The sequence below is a fragment of the Vigna umbellata genome, unplaced genomic scaffold (genome assembly GCF_029865625.1).
Source record: "Vigna umbellata cultivar VRB3 unplaced genomic scaffold, Vumbellata_1.0 scaffold_562, whole genome shotgun sequence".
Classification (NCBI taxonomy): domain Eukaryota; kingdom Viridiplantae; phylum Streptophyta; class Magnoliopsida; order Fabales; family Fabaceae; genus Vigna; species Vigna umbellata.
Window position 1 is genome coordinate 22,695 of NW_028274436.1, and position 20,112 is coordinate 42,806.

Genomic DNA, 20,112 nt, shown 5'->3' on the forward strand with positions numbered 1-20,112 from the left:
CTCTCAGGCTGTTAAGCTCAAAAGGGAGTCCCTGCCATTCGTCACTCAATGCAGGAAAAGGTTCAAGAGCTCTTAAACTCTAAAAGGAATCCTTGTCGTTCGTTGCTAGCGAATCTAACGGTGAGGAAGATTCGACCTTTTGAATTCAACTGGAACGATCCCATGTGTCTCATCATCAACGGTTACTTGTCTTATCGCCAACTGCTCAAACCGCTCCTACCACGACTCAACTACAAAAAGTTAAACCCCTTCGCACCTGCAAACAACTGCTCGGGGCTTGGGGGGCTTAATGTACTATACATGGGTAGCCGACTGTCCTAGGAGAGGGCCATCTACACCGACCGGTAATTCAATGATTGTGAGCCAGGTAAGATGGATGTCATTAATGACTAATTAATACACTTATTGACCATATCAGTGAAAAATATACGGTATTTATGGGCAGTTAGCAGGTATATTATTAAATATTAATGGTTTGATTGTCGTATCAAATATGAATATACAAAATTATTGTCATATCCAATATGAATTAATGAGCTTGATTGTCATAAGCCCTATAAATATAGGGTTAATGTCCAGGTAAAGACATCTTAATCTATTGTAATAAAATATAGACCTCTTTATGAAAGATATTTGACTTGAGCGTGTCTTCTGCAGGTCAACCACCCATTGGAGTGGATTACGTTTGCGGAGAGCATTGAACGATCAAAAGAGAGCAGAGCAAAGAAGGAGGACCGACCCTCAGACCAATTTAACCGAAACAATTCTCATGACATTTGGTACAAAACAAGGTTAAATACCATTATCTTGAGTATGTCGTGATTATCCTTTTTTGGATTATTTATTTGTGTGTTCCTTTGTGTTTGATGTCGGACCAGACATTGTTAGTATTGGAGGTATTGCCATTAGTGAAGTGGTGTTAACAAAATTCTCGAAGCATCGACACTACAATCCTTCGATGCTTTTGTGGAATAACTCTAAGGAGTTTGAGATTTGTTCTGTGTAGTAATGTAGTGTGGAATGCTACCACTTGCTTATGGCAATTGACACCATTTTTTGGACAATGGATGTGCTAAAAAACAATGTGTTGGGAATCCAAGTGAGTCTAAGTCCCACATTGGGTAAAAATGGAAAAGTGAAGCACCATATAAAAGTGAAAACACATTAACCCATTGTCTTAAGCTTTTGAGTTGAAAGTAGTGTTAATCCCTTATGTCGCTAGACTTATGTCTCATTGGTATTATATGTTCCCAGTGAATTTTCTCTCTCCTTTATATCAAAAGTCTTCCTAGTAAGAGTTAATATTGTAAATATTTTTTTTAAATGTTTGAATGGTCGATATAATTTTACTGAATTAGAGATTACCCACAACTTCTCTTATGGATTGATATTTATAATCACATAATAAACATGATTTGTAATTAATTATATGCAATGTGGTGAATTTTTACCCACAAAATTTTTTCTTACATCTACATGATTAATTAAAATAAAATATTGTATTATATTTCTTAAATTTTCCACGGGAATTAAGAAAATGAACATAGTTGTATAATAGTTTATCATTTAGTTAAATGACTCTAATTTAGTAAGACTTTAACCCATAGACAAGTTTTATCACTAGATTAATTTATTAAGACATGTTTGCATTGTCAAAACATGATTTTGTTATAGTGTCAAATTATGATGATGAACATGTATTTTATAATTTTCAATTTCTCAATCTATGAATATTTTTTATATCAATTGTGGTATTCCCAAATTAAAAGGAGATAGTTATAATTTTTGGAAGGAAAAAGTTCTTCTCCATTTGGGTTGGATGGACATTGATTATGCTATTAGAAAACCAAAGCCACTGGTTATTATTGAGACCAACACTCCAAATGCTATTGATCTTGATGAAAAATGGGAGAAGTCAAATTGTCTCTTTGTAACGTTCCTAAAGAACAACAATTTTGTTGGAATTTGGGGTTGCAATGTGAGAGATTTACTAAAGACTATTGATGAACAATCTATTACATTTGATAAATCTCTTTCCAACACTATTATCATACATTTTCTCATCCTCAAAGCTTACAAGACTAAGGGAGTCCGTAATCACATCATGCGCATAAGGGACATTGTTGAAAGCCTTGGAGGTTACCATGTCTAATTCCTTTTAGTAGATTATATTTTGTGTACTCTACCTTATAATTATGCTCCTTTTAAAATTTCTTATAACACACATAAGGATAAACAATCTATTAATGCATTATTGACCATGTGTGTTTAAGAAGACGAAAAATTGAGGAAGGTGAAACAGTGAACTTGACTACTTCTTTTAAGAATAAGAAGAATCAAGTTAATCAGAAAGGAAAAATGTCAGCTAAAGCAGTTATAAAGAAGAAGTTCAAGTGTTTCTTTTATAAAATAAGGGACTTGTGTAGAAGGATTGTCCAAAATTTAAGAATTCATTAGAGAAGAAAGGTGATAATTTTGCTTTCATTTATTATGAATATAATATGACTAATATTAATCATAATACATGGTGGATTGTCTCTATATCCACAACCCATGTTTGTAATACCATATAAGGTATGCAAAACCTAAGCCTAATGGAAAGTGAATATTGCATTTATTCACAAAGCAAGATGAGTCGCGAAAGTCATCGGGACATGTAATTTTGTTTTAAGCAATAGTTGTATTTTTGTGTTTATAAAAGGTCTTTTATGTTCCTAATTTTAGTAAGAAATTAATTTCTATTTGCCAACTTGCACCCTTAGGTTTTTCATTTATTTTTATGGACTTTGGTTTTACTTTATTGAATAAATTGAAAGTTGTTGGTTTTGATGGACTATGTGATGGTCTTTACTCTATTAAATTACAAAACCACAATACTTATAGTTCAATGCATGTTTCTGTTGTGTTAAACAATGTATTATGAATGAGAATTCCTTTATGTTATGACACTAAAGATTGTACATCTCCATTGAGAGAATCAAGCGACTAATAAATGATGGAGTACTTAGTACTTTAGATTTTGTTGATTTTAAGACTTGTGTGGATTGCATTAAGGGTAAACAAACTAACAAGTAAAAAAATGTGCTAAAAGGAGTTCAAACCTACTAGAAATAATTCATACAAATATTTGTGGGATGCAGATAATTTGAGATACTTCATCACCTTTATAGATGAATCACTCACAATATATGTATTTTTACTTACTTTGTTCGAAGGATGAAGTTTATATGCTTTTAAAGTTTGTAAAGCTGACATAGAGTTGCAATGTGAAAATCAAATTAAGATTGTGAGATCATATAGAAATAGAGAGTACTATGGTAAATACACTGAGTGAACTTCATTGTGAAATTTCTTCAAAAATATGAGATTATTGCTCAATACACTATACCTTAAAATTACAGAAAAATACTTGAAGGAAAGGTTAAATAATGTTATGAAAAAACTTTTTTGCATATTAACATTTAACAACCTTAGTAATATTAAACGATCTACACCTATTGTTTTTGATTTATAAAATAATGTTTAAACCACATTCAGAAATAATTACTCCTTATTTCTTTTATCCACTTTAAGTTGATCATATTACCATGTTACTTCGTCTGCATAATTCGACGAGAGATATGATAGATAATTCACATTATCATTTTTCTCAATGATCTTCTAGAATTTAGGGATGGTAACTCTCAATGTATGTAATTGTTCACATTATATCCGACCACATCAATCAATTTAATATTTTTGAACCATTTATCTTATATTTTTTTCTTTCGTTTACATCTTCCTTAAATCGCACAAATTTTATAGGAGTAGTGTAACATAAAATCTCCCAATTGATGGTTTGTTAGAAATTAGCTATTTAAATATATAGAATAATATTATAATCAAAGAACAAAATTCATCCCTAGTCGCCTAAAAGAAAATCGTTGGTTGGTATGGGCTGAGATGAGGATGGTTCAATCCACAGAATTTCCCCTCATTATAATCGCTTTTCAATCCATTAGGACTTGTTGATAACAGATGCCACGGGATTGAGTTTCTTCGTTGAACTTTTGCTTTTGCTTTTGTTTTCGTTTTTTTTTAAGTTATCTTTCTTTATCAGAAAAATATACTAAATTCAGGTAATATTTTTCAAAGTTAGCAAAATCGATAGATTTTAAGAAAAATATTAGTATAGATAAGTTGATTTTGGAATAGATGTTTTTCAATCTACCCATTTTTATAATTTATAAGTTATAAAATTCAGCATTTATTCATTCTTTTACTAACTACTAAATTAATCGGTGACTTGGAAACAATGTTACTCAAATACTGTAAACAAATTATAAATAAATACTTTTTAGATGAAAATGTGAAAGTGTTATTTAGCATTAAGTACTTTAATTTAGTGTGCATGTAATAAACTTATTACACCTTAATTTATAATACAAACTTCATTGTATATCTTTTAAAATAAAATAAAAAGTTTATTATGTTATATTTCTTCGTAAAATTTATCAAAATATCTTAACAATCATAAAATTTATCAAAGCTTGACTTGATCTCGGTAGTAATGCTTGTACACGCATGGTCGGGGGCAAAAATTAATCACCCTTGACGAATATCATTTCTAGACCTTTTAAGTATTTAACTATTTTTTATTCAATTTAGCTAATTAAGAAAAAAGTGATTAAGATGGTCCTTATTAATTAATTGAAACTAAGTGATCCATTCTTACAATGTACTTATGACTTAGCTTAAAGATAGGGGCAAGATTTCTTCATATACATATATTATACTTATATGAAAAGATTTTAATTAGAATATTTTCAAGCCTAAGTGACGCGATATTCAGTGTAAATAGAGTTGAGTTGAGTGAAAAAACACTTTCCGTACTAAGTAGTTATTTAATAAGTAGTAGTTATATTATTATTTTCATGATTGTAAAGTAAAATATGTTATTAAAAATCCTCCTTAATTAGTTGTCACAACAGTTAATTTGATTTATCTGTTTTTGGAAATTGCAGAATACTAGCTGGTAACACAATGAGTGGAGTATGAAAGTCAACGAAATAAGAATATATTATCTATTAATTATTACTAATATTGAAAATGTGATTCCATCTAGCTGAATGAGAAGATGGTAATAAGGTTGAAAAGAATGATTTGATATGGATTATGAATGTCGAAGCAGGAGACCAAAGGACCAAAAGGAGTAGACAAACCATGATAAGGTTTATTGTCTCCTTATTTTATTCATCACATTCAACTCTTGGTTTTCCTCTCTCAGACACTCAAACCATGGGTATCGGCTTTTGTTTCGCTACAACATAAGGTCAATATACTTTGTCTTTTTTAGTTCATCAATCAATCTCTAGACACACAATATTACAAAAATGTAGAAACTTTAAGAAATCACATAATAAACCAAAATTAATCCTTACAAATTTATTACGTTCATCATTTATTTGTAACAAACTTTTTAATACATTGAAGGTAGAATTTGCACTTCCATCATTTTTCTGCTACCATCTTTATAATCTATACCTATAAATGTGGGAAATTAAATTTAGATTTATAATAACATCTTTTATCCTATTTTTTATGATGGATATCGGTTTTACCACCTAAGCCTATTAAAATTGGTAAAAAAAATAATAATTTTTGGCATTGGTTATAAACCAAAACAAAAAAGTTCATATTTGTTTTGGGTAAAAAAACTCGAAATACTAAACCAAAAATTTAAAAAAAAATTATTTATTTGGTTTTGGTTTTGCTCAAAACTTAAACTATATATTCATTATGATTTAAAATAATTATTTAATTTTTTAAAAATATTTGGTCTTGATTTGAATGAGAACATATGCTAAAGACGCTTAAAATTGAATAATTATTTTAAATCAAAAAGAGTATATAGCATTGATTACGAGGATAATCGAGGTCAAACCTCTTTTATGCTTTAATTCTGCGAATAACCGAGACCATATACACTTTCTAATTTAAAATAATTAATTAATTTTAAGAGTCTTTAGCATTGGTTCTAATTATAACCGAAGCGATATACCATTTTTTTCTTCGATTTTATAATAGTCAAGGCCGAAAGTTGTTTATTTTTTTAAACATTTTTTTAAATGATATTTGGCTTCGGCTATAGCCTGAATCGAAGTAAAATACCCCTTTTTTTCGATTTTAGCTATAACCAAATCCTAATGTTAGCATTTTTTTTAAACATTTTCCTTGTTTTTGTTTCATCCTACATATATAACTTGCTTAAAATCCAACACAAAAATAGAAACAAAAACAAAATATGATTTCCAGAACAAAAACAGAATAGGATATCCTTAAAAATAAAAATTTAGATAGTTGTACAAATTATGATATCCTAACAATTACATACTATTATATATTTTTATTACATATTTTGCACAAGCTTTCCTTAAGTAATGAATGGCATTATCGAAAATTGGTGTAAGATTCTTAAATTTCTACAAAAAGATAATGGTTTCAATTAGTGTGTAAAAAGACAGTAGAGAAAAATATTTTATTCAATATAATTATTAACGTTTTCCAAGTACTTATAATATGAGCACGAGTTGTCATCAAATGCATTAGATAGTAATCTCTCTTATATGAGTCGGTTTGTATATTATACTACAATATACCACTATAATTATAAGTAAATGAGGAAGATCACTGGAATAAAACAATTATGAATGTATGGACCAAAATACCAAACCTTGAAGGCCAACCATACAAGCTTTTTAGCCTTAGTAGTTGATTTTCCTGGCAACATCATATGTCCTGCAATTGAACTACAAAAAAATGGAATATTTTAGGATACACTTTTACAACAAAGAAAGTTCATAACATTGAGATAACATTGAGATTTTTTACCAATCTATAACTTGTTTGAGATGGTTGGTGAGAGACTTGTGCAAGTTATATCCTTAACACTAGAACATAGCATAACATGCATCACGAATAACATATCACCGTAAACTGGGAAGTCACTAATGTTGCCAAATAACATAGCATGCATCACGAAAGTTTCAGAAGCAAAGTCATACTCCATCAACCTACAACAACTTCAAGTCTTCAACTAGTTGATTGAGATAAACATTTATGTAATTTTCAGACTGTCTTGAACCAGATATCATCATAAAGAACATCAAGTACTTTTTTTCATGCACAATCTAGGAAATAAGTTGTAAATTATCAATATAATGAGCCATCAACTCAAGTTTGTACTTAAATTATCAAATGGATTCATTCTATTAGTAACTAAATTAAATCGAAGATTTCTACAATCTTGATCAAATTTGGGAAGTTCATGATCACTATTTTTCCATTGCATTGAATCATATGGATGATGAAGCAGATCGTGAATTGTTCTCTCAGTTGCATGGCACCTAAGGTTTTTAGTGTCTTTTAGATTTACAAACAAACGCTGCTTAAGTCTGGGCAGAATTGGAAGGTACCAAACTACTTTCACAGCGGAGCCATCATTTTTTATCTGACCACTATATTAACTGTTGTTTTGTGGCTTGTACCATGATAACCCACATTTCATACATTTTTTCAAACCTTCAAATTCTTTTCTGTATAATATTTAATCATTAGGACATGCATGTATCATTTTATACTCCATATCCATTGGACAAAGAATTTTCTTAACATCATAATTATAGGTGGGTAATGTATTTCCATCTAGAAGCATTTCATTCAATAACACAAATAATTTTATGAAATTCTTATCGGTCTATTCATTAGTCGCATTCAAATTCATGAGCCTTAATATCGTTGATAATCATGTGAACTTAGTTGAGTCGACATACAAAGGAGTTTTTGCATCATTGGGCATCATGTCATTCACATGCATGGATGACAAAAATACTCGTGTTCATGGGTATCTGCATATAAAATTCAGGATGAATAGTTGATATCCGCTACTTATTACTTGTGGGTAGCGAGTAATGGATATTTTAATACCCGTTTATAAACAGGCCGGGTATGAGTATTATACTACTTGTATCCACGGGTCTTCGCTATCCGTAAAAAATAAAAAAATTATATTTTATTAAATTTAATTTAATTAAAATTAAAATTAATTTATATTTTATCAAATTAAATTTAATTAAAATTAAATTTTAATTGCCTTGTGGTTTTAGTTGTTAATAGAACTGAAACAGAAAGAACATATGGCTTTGATTCTATTAAATCTGAGGCTATATATCATTTTCAGAAGAAAAAAAATAAAATAATTTTTGAAAATTTTAATATATCTTTCTATTTCGGTTTTCTATCAATAGATACTAAAAAAGATATGGTTTCGGTTCTTTTACCCTATAAATTTACAAAAGGCTTAAATGCTTACTTCGTTACCATGTTAAGAGGTGAATTTCTGTTTAGTACCCAGTTTTAAAAATGAAGACATTCGGTCTCTATGTTATGAAAAGTATATGAATAAGGTCCACAAAGAACAAGTTCAACAAATCATTAAAGAAAAAACTAAACAAGAGAGAGCAAAAGCTGGACAGCAGAAGAGAGAAGAGAAAAAGTACGGCCACATCATGGACTTAACGCCGTTGCTGTCAACTTAACGGACATCACATTATTCATACACTTTTCATAACGCAGGGACCCAATGTCTTCATTTTTAAAACCGGGTACTAAATAGAAATTCACTTAAAACTGGATACTAAATAGAAATTCACCTCATCAGGACGAAATAAACATTTAAGCATTTACAAAATTTAAAAAAATTGTCATTTCAGTTTCTTCAAAACTAAAACATATTAGATGAGTTAAAACGCCAAAACAAGTGTGTGTGAATATAATTTATTCAAATTGGTCTATTAACCAGAAAGTACAAAATGAAACGTCTTACCTAATTGTTAAAAAGATGCAAATTTTTTCGCAATTTTTAACCAGTGATCTTTTGTAACAGAAGCATGTAAATTTACAAAATTTTAAAAACTATCACTATATTGTTATATATTTCATTTTCTTCAAAACTAAAACATATTACACCAGTTAAAACGTAAAAACAAGTGTATGTGAACATTTATTCATATTTGTTTATTAAGTGGAAAGTACAAAAGATAAGCTAAGAAAACTAATATAGGTTGAAACCTCTTACCTAATTGCTAGAAAGATGCAATTTTTTTTTTTGCAATTTTTAACCAGTGATTTTTTTCTACTGTGAAGAAATTTTGCAGAGAAACTAAAAAAATAAAAATAGTTGAATTGCCCCGCAATATTGAACGCCGATCTGTCTCTAATGTACGTTATTTTTATTTAGTTGTAAAGTAAAACTATATTGGTTGGTTAATATTTTCAATTGGATAATTAGATATCCTGAATGATTTAATTACTTAATTTTATTAACAATTATTTAAGAAATTAGTTTATAAATAAATAATTTGATTAAGTTTCAAGTTTTTGATGAATTTGAATAAATTATAATTAAGTTTGAATATTCAAAATTTATATATCTTTTAATTAAGTATATATGACTTAATATTTTTTCATGTATAAAATTGCATCATCTTTATGCTTTAAGAAATTATTGATACATAGAGCGTGAACAAGGTCTAGCGACCATGAAAGTTAAAAGTCATAATTAGAATCATAGAATAATCTTGTTGGATTTGTAAACTTGGTGTGTAAGGGAGATAAATCCAAAAAAGACGTCAAAGAACCATGCATCTGATTCTAAAATGTCACCTGGTGAGGTATGCAAGTATTGTCATTAAGATTTTGGATATAATCTCAACTCAATAATTTTTTCATTCTTCTTCCATTTTTGTTCAGATTCACGCATACGCACGCACACCGTGTATTATATATAATTGCAATCTATTAGGTTAGGTTTGTCAATTATATATAATACACGGTGTGCGTGCGTATGCGTGAATCTGAACAAAAATGGAAGAAGAATGAAAAAATTATTGAGTTGAGATTATATCCAAAATCTTAATGACAATACTTGCATACCTCACCAGGTGACATTTTAGAATCAGATGCATGGTTCTTTGACGTCTTTTTTGGATTTATCTCCCTTACACACCAAGTTTACAAATCCAACAAGATTATTCTATGATTCTAATTATGACTTTTAACTTTCATGGTCGCTAGACCTTGTTCACGCTCTATGTATCAATAATTTCTTAAAGCATAAAGATGATGCAATTTTATACATGAAAAAATATTAAGTCATATATACTTAATTAAAAGATATATAAATTTTGAATATTCAAACTTAATTATAATTTATTCAAATTCATCAAAAACTTGAAACTTAATCAAATTATTTATTTATAAACTAATTTCTTAAATAATTGTTAATAAAATTAAGTAATTAAATCATTCAGGATATCTAATTATCCAATTGAAAATATTAACCAACCAATATAGTTTTACTTTACAACTAAATAAAAATAACGTACATTAGAGACAGATCGGCGTTCAATATTGCGGGGCAATTCAACTATTTTTATTTTTTTAGTTTCTCTGCAAAATTTCTTCACAGTAGAAAAAAATCACTGGTTAAAAATTGCAAAAAAAAAAATTGCATCTTTCTAGCAATTAGGTAAGAGGTTTCAACCTATATTAGTTTTCTTAGCTTATCTTTTGTACTTTCCACTTAATAAACAAATATGAATAAATGTTCACATACACTTGTTTTTACGTTTTAACTGGTGTAATATGTTTTAGTTTTGAAGAAAATGAAATATATAACAATATAGTGATAGTTTTTAAAATTTTGTAAATTTACATGCTTCTGTTACAAAAGATCACTGGTTAAAAATTGCGAAAAAATTTGCATCTTTTTAACAATTAGGTAAGACGTTTCATTTTGTACTTTCTGGTTAATAGACCAATTTGAATAAATTATATTCACACACACTTGTTTTGGCGTTTTAACTCATCTAATATGTTTTAGTTTTGAAGAAACTGAAATGACAATTTTTTTAAATTTTGTAAATGCTTAAATGTTTATTTCGTCCTGATGAGGTGAATTTCTATTTAGTATCCAGTTTTAAGTGAATTTCTATTTAGTACCCGGTTTTAAAAATGAAGACATTGGGTCCCTGCGTTATGAAAAGTGTATGAATAATGTGATGTCCGTTAAGTTGACAGCAACGGCGTTAAGTCCATGATGTGGCCGTACTTTTTCTCTTCTCTCTTCTGCTGTCCAGCTTTTGCTCTCTCTTGTTTAGTTTTTTCTTTAATGATTTGTTGAACTTGTTCTTTGTGGACCTTATTCATATACTTTTCATAACATAGAGACCGAATGTCTTCATTTTTAAAACTGGGTACTAAACAGAAATTCACCTCTTAACATGGTAACGAAGTAAGCATTTAAGCCTTTTGTAAATTTATAGGGTAAAAGAACCGAAACCATATCTTTTTTAGTATCTATTGATAGAAAACCGAAATAGAAAGATATATTAAAATTTTCAAAAATTATTTTATTTTTTTTCTTCTGAAAATGATATATAGCCTCAGATTTAATAGAATCAAAGCCATATGTTCTTTCTGTTTCAGTTCTATTAACAACTAAAACCACAAGGCAATTAAAATTTAATTTTAATTAAATTTAATTTGATAAAATATAAATTAATTTTAATTTTAATTAAATTAAATTTAATAAAATATAATTTTTTTATTTTTTACGGATAGCGAAGACCCGTGGATACAAGTAGTATAATACTCATACCCGGCCTGTTTATAAACGGGTATTAAAATATCCATTACTCGCTACCCACAAGTAATAAGTAGCGGATATCAACTATTCATCCTGAATTTTATATGCAGATACCCATGAACACGAGTATTTTTGTCATCCATGCATGTGAATGACATGATGCCCAATGATGCAAAAACTCCTTTGTATGTCGACTCAACTAAGTTCACATGATTATCAACGATATTAAGGCTCATGAATTTGAATGCGACTAATGAATAGACCGATAAGAATTTCATAAAATTATTTGTGTTATTGAATGAAATGCTTCTAGATGGAAATACATTACCCACCTATAATTATGATGTTAAGAAAATTCTTTGTCCAATGGATATGGAGTATAAAATGATACATGCATGTCCTAATGATTAAATATTATACAGAAAAGAATTTGAAGGTTTGAAAAAATGTATGAAATGTGGGTTATCATGGTACAAGCCACAAAACAACAGTTAATATAGTGGTCAGATAAAAAATGATGGCTCCGCTGTGAAAGTAGTTTGGTACCTTCCAATTCTGCCCAGACTTAAGCAGCGTTTGTTTGTAAATCTAAAAGACACTAAAAACCTTAGGTGCCATGCAACTGAGAGAACAATTCACGATCTGCTTCATCATCCATATGATTCAATGCAATGGAAAAATAGTGATCATGAACTTCCCAAATTTGATCAAGATTGTAGAAATCTTCGATTTAATTTAGTTACTAATAGAATGAATCCATTTGATAATTTAAGTACAAACTTGAGTTGATGGCTCATTATATTGATAATTTACAACTTATTTCCTAGATTGTGCATGAAAAAAAGTACTTGATGTTCTTTATGATGATATCTGGTTCAAGACAGTCTGAAAATTACATAAATGTTTATCTCAATCAACTAGTTGAAGACTTGAAGTTGTTGTAGGTTGATGGAGTATGACTTTGCTTCTGAAACTTTCGTGATGCATGCTATGTTATTTGGCAACATTAGTGACTTCCCAGTTTACGGTGATATGTTATTCGTGATGCATGTTATGCTATGTTCTAGTGTTAAGGATATAACTTGCACAAGTCTCTCACCAACCATCTCAAACAAGTTATAGATTGGTAAAAAATCTCAATGTTATCTCAATGTTATGAACTTTCTTTGTTGTAAAAGTGTATCCTAAAATATTCCATTTTTTTGTAGTTCAATTGCAGGACATATGATGTTGCCAGGAAAATCAACTACTAAGGCTAAAAAGCTTGTATGGTTGGCCTTCAAGGTTTGGTATTTTGGTCCATACATTCATAATTGTTTTATTCCAGTGATCTTCCTCATTTACTTATAATTATAGTGGTATATTGTAGTATAATATACAAACCGACTCATATAAGAGAGATTACTATCTAATGCATTTGATGACAACTCGTGCTCATATTATAAGTACTTGGAAAACGTTAATAATTATATTGAATAAAATATTTTTCTCTACTGTCTTTTTACACACTAATTGAAACCATTATCTTTTTGTAGAAATTTAAGAATCTTACACCAATTTTCGATAATGCCATTCATTACTTAAGGAAAGCTTGTGCAAAATATGTAATAAAAATATATAATAGTATGTAATTGTTAGGATATCATAATTTGTACAACTATCTAAATTTTTATTTTTAAGGATATCCTATTCTGTTTTTGTTCTGGAAATCATATTTTGTTTTTGTTTCTATTTTTGTGTTGGATTTTAAGCAAGTTATATATGTAGGATGAAACAAAAACAAGGAAAATGTTTAAAAAAAATGCTAACATTAGGATTTGGTTATAGCTAAAATCGAAAAAAAGGGGTATTTTACTTCGATTCAGGCTATAGCCGAAGCCAAATATCATTTAAAAAAATGTTTAAAAAATAAACAACTTTCGGCCTTGACTATTATAAAATCGAAGAAAAAAATGGTATATCGCTTCGGTTATAATTAGAACCAATGCTAAAGACTCTTAAAATTAATTAATTATTTTAAATTAGAAAGTGTATATGGTCTCGGTTATTCGCAGAATTAAAGCATAAAAGAGGTTTGACCTCGATTATCCTCGTAATCAATGCTATATACTCTTTTTGATTTAAAATAATTATTCAATTTTAAGCGTCTTTAGCATATGTTCTCATTCAAATCAAGACCAAATATTTTTAAAAAATTAAATAATTATTTTAAATCATAATGAATATATAGTTTAAGTTTTGAGCAAAACCAAAACCAAATAAATAATTTTTTTTTAAATTTTTGGTTTAGTATTTCGAGTTTTTTTACCCAAAACAAATATGAACTTTTTTGTTTTGGTTTATAACCAATGCCAAAAATTATTATTTTTTTTACCAATTTTAATAGGCTTAGGTGGTAAAACCGATATCCATCATAAAAAATAGGATAAAAGATGTTATTATAAATCTAAATTTAATTTCCCACATTTATAGGTATAGATTATAAAGATGGTAGCAGAAAAATGATGGAAGTGCAAATTCTACCTTCAATGTATTAAAAAGTTTGTTACAAATAAATGATGAACGTAATAAATTTGTAAGGATTAATTTTGGTTTATTATGTGATTTCTTAAAGTTTCTACATTTTTGTAATATTGTGTGTCTAGAGATTGATTGATGAACTAAAAAGACAAAGTATATTGACCTTATGTTGTAGCGAAACAAAAGCCGATACCCATGGTTTGAGTGTCTGAGAGAGGAAAACCAAGAGTTGAATGTGATGAATAAAATAAGGAGACAATAAACCTTATCATGGTTTGTCTACTCCTTTTGGTCCTTTGGTCTCCTGCTTCGACATTCATAATCCATATCAAATCATTCTTTTCAACCTTATTACCATCTTCTCATTCAGCTAGATGGAATCACATTTTCAATATTAGTAATAATTAATAGATAATATATTCTTATTTCGTTGACTTTCATACTCCACTCATTGTGTTACCAGCTAGTATTCTGCAATTTCCAAAACAGATAAATCAAATTAACTGTTGTGACAACTAATTAAGGAGGATTTTTAATAACATATTTTACTTTACAATCATGAAAATAATAATATAACTACTACTTATTAAATAACTACTTAGTACGGAAAGTGTTTTTTCACTCAACTCAACTCTATTTACACTGAATATCGCGTCACTTAGGCTTGAAAATATTCTAATTAAAATCTTTTCATATAAGTATAATATATGTATATGAAGAAATCTTGCCCCTATCTTTAAGCTAAGTCATAAGTACATTGTAAGAATGGATCACTTAGTTTCAATTAATTAATAAGGACCATCTTAATCACTTTTTTCTTAATTAGCTAAATTGAATAAAAAATAGTTAAATACTTAAAAGGTCTAGAAATGATATTCGTCAAGGGTGATTAATTTTTGCCCCCGACCATGCGTGTACAAGCATTACTACCGAGATCAAGTCAAGCTTTGATAAATTTTATGATTGTTAAGATATTTTGATAAATTTTACGAAGAAATATAACATAATAAACTTTTTATTTTATTTTAAAAGATATACAATGAAGTTTGTATTATAAATTAAGGTGTAATAAGTTTATTACATGCACACTAAATTAAAGTACTTAATGCTAAATAACACTTTCACATTTTCATCTAAAAAGTATTTATTTATAATTTGTTTACAGTATTTGAGTAACATTGTTTCCAAGTCACCGATTAATTTAGTAGTTAGTAAAAGAATGAATAAATGCTGAATTTTATAACTTATAAATTATAAAAATGGGTAGATTGAAAAACATCTATTCCAAAATCAACTTATCTATACTAATATTTTTCTTAAAATCTATCGATTTTGCTAACTTTGAAAAATATTACCTGAATTTAGTATATTTTTCTGATAAAGAAAGATAACTTAAAAAAAACGAAAACAAAAGCAAAAGCAAAAGTTCAACGAAGAAACTCAATCCCGTGGCATCTGTTATCAACAAGTCCTAATGGATTGAAAAGCGATTATAATGAGGGGAAATTCTGTGGATTGAACCATCCTCATCTCAGCCCATACCAACCAACGATTTTCTTTTAGGCGACTAGGGATGAATTTTGTTCTTTGATTATAATATTATTCTATATATTTAAATAGCTAATTTCTAACAAACCATCAATTGGGAGATTTTATGTTACACTACTCCTATAAAATTTGTGCGATTTAAGGAAGATGTAAACGAAAGAAAAAAATATAAGATAAATGGTTCAAAAATATTAAATTGATTGATGTGGTCGGATATAATGTGAACAATTACATACATTGAGAGTTACCATCCCTAAATTCTAGAAGATCATTGAGAAAAATGATAATGTGAATTATCTATCATATCTCTCGTCGAATTATGCAGACGAAGTAACATGGTAATATGATCAACTTAAAGTGGATAAAAGAAATAAGGAGTAATTATTTCTGAATGTGGTTTAAACATTATTTTATAAATCAAAAACAATAGGTGTAGATCGTTTAATATTACTAAGGTTGTTAAATGTTAATATGCAAAAAAGTTTTTTCATAACATTATTTAACCTTTCCTTCAAGTATTTTTCTGTAATTTTAAGGTATAGTGTATTGAGCAATAATCTCATATTTTTGAAGAAATTTCACAATGAAGTTCACTCAGTGTATTTACCATAGTACTCTCTATTTCTATATGATCTCACAATCTTAATTTGATTTTCACATTGCAACTCTATGTCAGCTTTACAAACTTTAAAAGCATATAAACTTCATCCTTCGAACAAAGTAAGTAAAAATACATATATTGTGAGTGATTCATCTATAAAGGTGATGAAGTATCTCAAATTATCTGCATCCCACAAATATTTGTATGAATTATTTCTAGTAGGTTTGAACTCCTTTTAGCACATTTTTTTACTTGTTAGTTTGTTTACCCTTAATGCAATCCACACAAGTCTTAAAATCAACAAAATCTAAAGTACTAAGTACTCCATCATTTATTAGTCGCTTGATTCTCTCAATGGAGATGTACAATCTTTAGTGTCATAACATAAAGGAATTCTCATTCATAATACATTGTTTAACACAACAGAAACATGCATTGAACTATAAGTATTGTGGTTTTGTAATTTAATAGAGTAAAGACCATCACATAGTCCATCAAAACCAACAACTTTCAATTTATTCAATAAAGTAAAACCAAAGTCCATAAAAATAAATGAAAAACCTAAGGGTGCAAGTTGGCAAATAGAAATTAATTTCTTACTAAAATTAGGAACATAAAAGACCTTTTATAAACACAAAAATACAACTATTGCTTAAAACAAAATTACATGTCCCGATGACTTTCGCGACTCATCTTGCTTTGTGAATAAATGCAATATTCACTTTCCATTAGGCTTAGGTTTTGCATACCTTATATGGTATTACAAACATGGGTTGTGGATATAGAGACAATCCACCATGTATTATGATTAATATTAGTCATATTATATTCATAATAAATGAAAGCAAAATTATCACCTTTCTTCTCTAATGAATTCTTAAATTTTGGACAATCCTTCTACACAAGTCCCTTATTTTATAAAAGAAACACTTGAACTTCTTCTTTATAACTGCTTTAGCTGACATTTTTCCTTTCTGATTAACTTGATTCTTCTTATTCTTAAAAGAAGTAGTCAAGTTCACTGTTTCACCTTCCTCAATTTTTCGTCTTCTTAAACACACATGGTCAATAATGCATTAATAGATTGTTTATCCTTATGTGTGTTATAAGAAATTTTAAAAGGAGCATAATTATAAGGTAGAGTACACAAAATATAATCTACTAAAAGGAATTAGACATGGTAACCTCCAAGGCTTTCAACAATGTCCCTTATGCGCATGATGTGATTACGGACTCCCTTAGTCTTGTAAGCTTTGAGGATGAGAAAATGTATGATAATAGTGTTGGAAAGAGATTTATCAAATGTAATAGATTGTTCATCAATAGTCTTTAGTAAATCTCTCACATTGCAACCCCAAATTCCAACAAAATTGTTGTTCTTTAGGAACGTTACAAAGAGACAATTTGACTTCTCCCATTTTTCATCAAGATCAATAGCATTTGGAGTGTTGGTCTCAATAATAACCAGTGGCTTTGGTTTTCTAATAGCATAATCAATGTCCATCCAACCCAAATGGAGAAGAACTTTTTCCTTCCAAAAATTATAACTATCTCCTTTTAATTTGGGAATACCACAATTGATATAAAAAATATTCATAGATTGAGAAATTGAAAATTATAAAATACATGTTCATCATCATAATTTGACACTATAACAAAATCATGTTTTGACAATGCAAACATGTCTTAATAAATTAATCTAGTGATAAAACTTGTCTATGGGTTAAAGTCTTACTAAATTAGAGTCATTTAACTAAATGATAAACTATTATACAACTATGTTCATTTTCTTAATTCCCGTGGAAAATTTAAGAAATATAATACAATATTTTATTTTAATTAATCATGTAGATGTAAGAAAAAATTTTGTGGGTAAAAATTCACCACATTGCATATAATTAATTACAAATCATGTTTATTATGTGATTATAAATATCAATCCATAAGAGAAGTTGTGGGTAATCTCTAATTCAGTAAAATTATATCGACCATTCAAACATTTAAAAAAATATTTACAATATTAACTCTTACTAGGAAGACTTTTGATATAAAGGAGAGAGAAAATTCACTGGGAACATATAATACCAATGAGACATAAGTCTAGCGACATAAGGGATTAACACTACTTTCAACTCAAAAGCTTAAGACAATGGGTTAATGTGTTTTCACTTTTATATGGTGCTTCACTTTTCCATTTTTACCCAATGTGGGACTTAGACTCACTTGGATTCCCAACACATTGTTTTTTAGCACATCCATTGTCCAAAAAATGGTGTCAATTGCCATAAGCAAGTGGTAGCATTCCACACTACATTACTACACAGAACAAATCTCAAACTCCTTAGAGTTATTCCACAAAAGCATCGAAGGATTGTAGTGTCGATGCTTCGAGAATTTTGTTAACACCACTTCACTAATGGCAATACCTCCAATACTAACAATGTCTGGTCCGACATCAAACACAAAGGAACACACAAATAAATAATCCAAAAAAGGATAATCACGACATACTCAAGATAATGGTATTTAACCTTGTTTTGTACCAAATGTCATGAGAATTGTTTCGGTTAAATTGGTCTGAGGGTCGGTCCTCCTTCTTTGCTCTGCTCTCTTTTGATCGTTCAATGCTCTCCGCAAACGTAATCCACTCCAATGGGTGGTTGACCTGCAGAAGACACGCTCAAGTCAAATATCTTTCATAAAGAGGTCTATATTTTATTACAATAGATTAAGATGTCTTTACCTGGACATTAACCCTATATTTATAGGGCTTATGACAATCAAGCTCATTAATTCATATTGGATATGACAATAATTTTGTATATTCATATTTGATACGACAATCAAACCATTAATATTTAATAATATACCTGCTAACTGCCCATAAATACCGTATATTTTTCACTGATATGGTCAATAAGTGTATTAATTAGTCATTAATGACATCCATCTTACCTGGCTCACAATCATTGAATTACCGGTCGGTGTAGATGGCCCTCTCCTAGGACAGTCGGCTACCCATGTATAGTACATTAAGCCCCCCAAGCCCCGAGCAGTTGTTTGCAGGTGCGAAGGGGTTTAACTTTTTGTAGTTGAGTCGTGGTAGGAGCGGTTTGAGCAGTTGGCGATAAGACAAGTAACCGTTGATGATGAGACACATGGGATCGTTCCAGTTGAATTCAAAAGGTCGAATCTTCCTCACCGTTAGATTCGCTAGCAACGAACGACAAGGATTCCTTTTAGAGTTTAAGAGCTCTTGAACCTTTTCCTGCATTGAGTGACGAATGGCAGGGACTCCCTTTTGAGCTTAACAGCCTGAGAGTCTTTTCCTATGTTGAGCAATGATCGGTGGGGACCCCCTTTTAAGCTTAATAACTCGAGAACCTTTTCCTGCGTTGAGCAACGAACGAAAGGGACTCCCTTTTGAGCTTAACAGCCCGAGAGTCTTTTCCTTCGTTGGGCAATGATCGGTGGAGACCCCCCTTTTGAGCTTAATAACCCGAGAGCCTTTTCCTGTGTTGAGCAACGAACGGTAGGGACTCCCTTTTGAGCTTAACAGCCCGAGAGCCTTTTCCTATGTTGGGCAATGATCGGTGGGGAGCCCCTTTTGAGCTTAATAGCCCGAGAGCCTTTTCGCACATTGAGCAACGAACAGTAGGGACTCCCTTTTGAGCTTAACAGCCCGAGAACCTTTTCCTACGTTGGGCAATGATCGGTGGGGACCCCCTTTTAAGCTTAATAGCCCGAGAGCCTTTTC